General features: G+C 35.5%; 1 pseudogene; it reads right to left on the bottom strand.

Moving 5' to 3' along the window:
- Positions 1–1,598: 1,598 nt before the first annotated feature.
- On the bottom strand, positions 1,599–6,376 carry LOC120206813 (annotated as a pseudogene).
- Positions 6,377–6,736: the final 360 nt, after the last annotated feature.

Here is a 6,736-nt window from a genome sequence, read left to right as displayed (position 1 = left end):
TCCACGTTTGTAAAGTATATCTAAAGAGACATTCCACGAAGCTCGCCACAATATGTCACCATCCCTGATATCCTTGAAGATAACCATCCATTTCTCTTCGGTAAAACCTCCATGTCATTATTTGGAAAGGAAATCTTTCAAAGGTGAAAACCCTTGCAAAAACACTCGTCTTGGTGCTCTTTCAATATCCCTGTAACATACTTGAACCAAAGATGCCTCTTATTTCAGTTTCCTCATTATTTCATGAGAACATCAAGAATCCTCCACTATATATATGTGTAAACATACAAGCATCTATTCGCTTAGAATGACACTATAAACGCAATAAATACTTTTTTATGTGAGTCTCGTGTTAAGTCATTTTATGACATTTCCTCGACAAGAGGGACAATTGTCATATCTCTTGCAAACCTTCTCCGGAGTCTTATATCCCCGGTTTGTTACAATATCTTAACATAACTAATGATAGGCTAACATGATCTGCAATCCATTGTCTGACAACATATCTATTTAACATGTCAACCTACGAATAGTCTTAATGATTTTACATCCAACACCAACACTAAAAGTCAATATATAAATCCATATGACATATAAAATGGACTTCTTCTTCTATATCTCTCCCTACCTAAAAATAGAGAATATTATTTATTACCTTCAACTGGTCATCAATCATAAACCTGTCATTCTATCAATTGCGACTCTCTTCCCAAATAAAAAAGATGAATGGCAAACAACCTTCACAACCCATTGTGCACGTCAACATAAAGAATTTAGCTTCTAAATGCTTTTAAAATTACATGTACACTAGAATGAAAACACAAATTTAAAAAGTAAAATTTGAAAGAAAGAAAAGATTTGCTTTCATGGCGTTTAAAAGAGAAGCAAGGAGGAAGTCCAAGTTGAAAAAAAAATGAACTTGCAAGACAGACATTTATACAAACACTATTTTTCTTCTTATACTTTATCCGACGCTTGAGAATTAAGAATAAGAAAAACAATCATAACCATACGAGAAATAAAAGTAAACCTTTTATTTGGTTTGTTAGATGCTGTGTGGAAGGAAAGAAAAAGAAAGAGAAGAAAATATTGGAGATTATTTGTACGTAGAGATTTATCTTATGCTCTTTTTATCATATTATCTATAATTTTAACAAGCATAAATCATTAACTTCACCATTTTTTTTTTCTTCCATGTCATTAATCTATTCATAATTTACCTTCAAATAATAATCTATTTTCATATTTACATAAGTAATAAAAAGTGAAAATTCATCTTCGACAATGTAAAGTTAGTATGACCATAAATAATATAACGAGAAGAGCTGATATAATAATTTTTTGTCGATATAAGATTGTTTATTTAGTCTTATACCCTTAAATGAGCTTTTTGACATCATTTCTGTTGGCTTTCGGGGATTTATGCTTTGAATTGTTTACCATTAGCCCAAAACCAAACCCACTTGAGTCAGTTGTTTATTTTTGGTAAAATTTCCATTTATTAATTTTTGGTTGTTTCTGAGGTATACAAAAAACATTGGTGTCCAATTGACACTTCTATAAATTTCTGTTTTCTGAGAAGGCAGAGTTATAACCCAGCCATGTGCACTTTGCTCTCAAAACATGATCAACCCTCATAAGCAATCTTCGAAGCAGATGAGGTATGCCGTACAAGTCCTCGATTTCTTTCCCTCGTTAATCTTGTTTGTAACATGGTCGGGATCCATGCACTCTTCCTTTGCATGGCTTCTGGTACGATCGATTTCCATCATCTTAGGAGGCTTAGTCTCTATGGAGCAACACTTGTGGATGAAGCTTGTAAGATAGGCAGAGATTTCCTTAAATTCAGGTCGGATATTCGGGTCTGCTGCCCAATAAGACTGCAGAAGAGATGCAATCTCTGTTGGAAGACCTTCCACGCTAGGCCTTTCATTCTGAAGATTACGAAAGACATATAATTAGATATTGTTCAAGTAATGACGTGAGAATCAAAAAGTTTCTGCTTACTTTTGCTGCTGCATACGCCACTAGTACATTATCTCTTCCCTTGAATGGGGCTTTGTTCGTCAACAACTCCCAAAGAACAATGGAGAAGCTGTACACGTCGACTTTGTGGTCATAGTGTTTCTTTGCTCCTATGGGGAGCGGATCTCTGCTGTATAACTAATTCAGATAAAAGAAAAAGAGTTGGTCGTTACTGGAAATAGGAGGAAGATAAGCCACTACTAGATATCGTCTTGAAGGATTATATGAAAAGCACCTCAGGAGCCATCCACCGGTAAGTACCGGCCTCACAAGTCATTCCACCCATTACTTCCTCCCTTGCTAGGCCGAAGTCAGTCAGCTTGACATGCATTTTATTGTTGGCGAGAAGCAAATTACCTGTCATGATATGAAGGATATGTAAGAAATAGTCACTTACCATCTCTGTTGGGGAAAAAAAACAATGAATATTTGCTACATCTTTGTCTTAGTCGCTACAATCGAGTGAAAGAACGAGCATACCACTAACTGTTTACCAAATTGAAGCTACTAGAATATTGAGATGAAAAGAGAATGAATTACTCGGCTTCAAATCACGATGAATAATGCCATTGGCATGCAAGTATTCCATAGCTCGGGAAATATCCAATGCAAGAAATAATGAATGCTTCAGTTCGAGACGCTTGGGGCGAATGCTCCACAAATACCTCTGAAGTGTACCACCTTTCATGAGTTCAGTGACTATCATCATAATTGGCTCCACGGAAGCACCGATGAACTGTTTCAGCAAAGCAGATCCGAATTAGAATGACAAGGAAATTAATGCAGATATTAATGCCAGTTTGAGAGGACAATGTATATTTAAATGGCCAGAAAAATTAACTTCAAAGGTACAAGAAAGTCATAAGTATTTGTACCTTGACACGTCAGCAGTCACACCTCATGCACAAAATATTCAATATGACAAGTTGACAAGTTGCATATTAAATTTGAACAAATATTTCCGGCCACTGCAACTTGATAGTTGGGATAATTAGTACTACTAGATATGGAAAGATTTCAAGATAATATACACAGCTGCAGCAAACTTTTATACTTTCAGACAAATATAAGGGTTCAAAATGAACATCTTCCATAGATGGATATATCGATGACTCACAGGGAAACCGTATCCCCACACCAAATCCGACAACTTAGTTTACTTATGTAGCATGTCGGCAGGTCGGCTAGCAAGGAGGATAGGCTATATAGATGGAAAGCAGACAACATCAAATCTTAATCATCCGTTGCTTTCGGTCAGGAGTTCGAAACAAAAGAGACGGAAGGTGGAAAGGCAAAATTGGACACACACTAAAAGCTAAGAGAAAGTTTTATATATGAGAGAAAATAAAGTAAAAACCTTTACAACATTCTCATGGTCCATCCTTGACAGTAGTAAAACCTCCTTCTGAAATTTCTCTTTATGTTCACGAATTACAGCTGTCGGATTACTTGGCTGAATAACCTTCACAGCAACAGGTTCGGATTTGTAGCTGGAATAAAATGAAGTAACCATCAGTATCTCAAATCTAAATCATCCGTCGATAGAAAATTGAAATTTATTGCAACGGTATAGCTTTCTAGAACACAATAAGCAAGCATCCAATCAAATTTAAACAATGCCATACATAATATCACAGAATCAATAAGCATTAGCATAAGCTTTTGTTTTGGGAACAAATAGCCTTTTGTCTAATGAAAGGTTTTTAGAATTGATATGCTACTGACTCTGCTTATGAAATCTGATAAGATATCCAAGGTGTGTCCAGTCAACTAGCAAACAACTATAATCAATCATAAATCCATTTGATGATGAATCTTTTGACCATCAACTACGCTATTAATAAATTTTGCACTGAAGTCCACATTACACGTGGCACTAACAGATAAATGTAGTTAGAGTCGATCTCAAATTTATCTGATGATGAATCGATCTAAATCCATCGGATGATGACTCTTTGAACTTTAAGCTATGCTATTAATGGAAATTGCCTTGCAGTCCACACTACATGTGTGCAAGCTAAATGTAGTTAGTGTCGATCTCAAATCCATTTGATGATGAATCGATCTTAAATCCATCAGATGATGAATCTTTCAACCATCAACTATTCTATTAATGAATATTGCACTGAATTCCACATTATACGTGGCACTAACAGATAAATGTAGTTAGAGTCGATCTCAAATATATCTGATGATGAATCGGTCGTAAATCCATCAGATGATGGATCTTTGAACTGTCAACTATGCTATTAATGAAAATTGCCTTGCAGTCCACACTACACGTGTACAAGCTAAATGAAGTTAGAGTCGATCTCGTATCCATCTTATGATGAATCGATCTTAAATCCATCGGATGATGAATCTTTCAACCGTCAACTACGCTATTAGTGAGGATTGCACTGCATTCCACACTACATGTGCGCTAACAGCTAAATGTAGTTAGAGTTGATCACAAATCCATCTGATGATGAATATTTTAACTGTCAACCGTCCTATTAACAAATATTGCAGTGCAATCTGTATCAAATGTAGTTAGACTTGATCTCAAATTCATCTGATTATGAATCTTTTAACAGTCAACTATGCTATTACCTAAAATCGCAACATTTGACACCTACAGCTATATGTAGTTAAGAGTCAATCTCAAATCCATCTGATGATGAGATGAATCTTTTATCTTGTCAATCAAAATCGGTGCTATCAGCTAAATGTCATTATAACATAAAATATACCTGCAGGAAGTGTTCATCAATGCTCTCAAGTGTGAAGTATGAACAACTAGCTAAACTAGCAGTGATCTAACTTATCCAAATGAAGTTCAAATTCAAAATCAACCAATCATAACTCCAACTAAATGACTGTATAAGCAACAGAACAGTCGTATCACCATCGTTTTCTACCAAACTGACATCATAAATCTTTAAAATTCAGCAAACAAGGAATCATGAGTCTACTTCCTTAGCACTTGAAGGAGCACAAAGGGACCACAGAAAAGAAGATAAAGCTTACATCTTGACATTAAACACAGTAATCAACAAAACTTACAGACCCTGAGCTAAAAGCAGATAAAGCATTTTTTCCACCAATAATTAAATACACCATGTTACAAAAAGCAGATAAACCATCTTAAACCCCTCGATTTTTTTTATCAGTACAAAGTTTACAAATGGACAGAATTTAAATGGGCTAAAGAAAGATGAAAACAAAATTGAATTCAAAGGAAAGGAGAAAAATCCAAACAAGTCCCACACACAAAAAAACAAAAGATCATGAAAATCCAAGAACATGCAAAGAATGCGATTAACCTAGTCAAGCCAATATCAAGAAAGCCAAACGCAAAACACCCCAAAAAAATGGAAAAAGGAAGAAAAAAGAAGAAGTGAAGATAAAAAAATGTGACGCCAGACAGAATAGTGATTATCCTGTAGGCTAGCTCCGACAGACGATTCACAAGAGAAAATTCGCCCAAAAACCAGAGAAAAAAGTCTCTAGGGTTTAATAAAATATTATAAAATCAATAACTATCTCAAAAGCAGTCCACAAGCCGGACTGTTATAGCAAAAAAATCGTCTTTATTCGAATTTTGCCAAAAATAGCAAAAATCGTATTTATTCGAATTTTGCCAAAAATAGCAAAATCCCGAAAATCACTATAAATTGAAATTCGAAATAAAATAAGCAATCTCCCAAAAATCCGGTCTAAATCGGATTTAAATTGACTTCCTAATTAACAATCGAAATATTACCATAAATAGTAAAAAATAACTAAATCTACTGATTCGGAGGGGAAAACGGCAGAATTTGAGGTTGAAAAAAAGGCCACATGGAGCATAGCTCAATGTGGAGAGCGTGCGCGTCGAAAAGAGCTTTCCGGATTGGGGTCTTATGCGCGATTCTGACACCTGTAGCCAAAGTTATGGCCAAAAGACTGAAACATACTCAAAACGACCCCAATAAGGAACATGTCACAATCAATTCCCGCCTTTGCGCTGATCTGCCAACTCATGGTATCTCAGCGCCATCAACGTGCAATCTGACAGCTCAGCATCATCTGTCTCGGATCCCCCTGCATCAAAATGAAAGAACTCACAATCCTTCATGAACAGTAGAGTAAGAGCCTTCATGATCGGTTTGTCGAGCAAAACAAGATGAGGATCAATCAACAAGCTTTCATCAATCTGGAAGACAAAACTATTGTCTTCTTCATCTTCTACGTCATTGTTGTACATTGGCGTCAGCCTACAAAGGGTGTCGCCAATATATTGAAGGGGATAAGGTAAAGACAACTCTAGCTCGTCACTTTCTACGCTATCCATTGCTGAAGCTTCCTTTTTGTAGTTTTCCAGTTGCATTACACAGTAAAGAAAAAGCAGGAAAAAAGTTAAAATGTTTGTTTAATGGGGCAAAAATTCTTGTATATTTATGTGTGAATCAAACAAAAAAATGATTTTTTTATTATTATTTATGGACAGAGGAAAGTTGGGATTTTGGCCTTTGGTGGGTTTCAAAAACGAGAGGGAATTTATGGAAACTATTTTTAATGTCTTGTTTTTATGGAAAGTAATTAAATTTACTCATTTTTAATATGTTGGGGTACATTGAGGGTGCATGAATGATTTTGTATGAGTATCTTCATACGTGGCATACGTTTAGAGGTTGGTTCGTTTGGTGATTTGTTTCTTATCATTGATAGGGTAATCATAAGGGATGGA

Source organism: Hibiscus syriacus, unplaced genomic scaffold, assembly GCF_006381635.1.
Source record: "Hibiscus syriacus cultivar Baekdansim isolate YM2019G1 unplaced genomic scaffold, ASM638163v2 tig00014064_pilon, whole genome shotgun sequence".
In the NCBI taxonomy this organism is placed as follows: domain Eukaryota; kingdom Viridiplantae; phylum Streptophyta; class Magnoliopsida; order Malvales; family Malvaceae; genus Hibiscus; species Hibiscus syriacus.
This window is presented reverse-complemented; position numbering and strand designations above follow the sequence as displayed.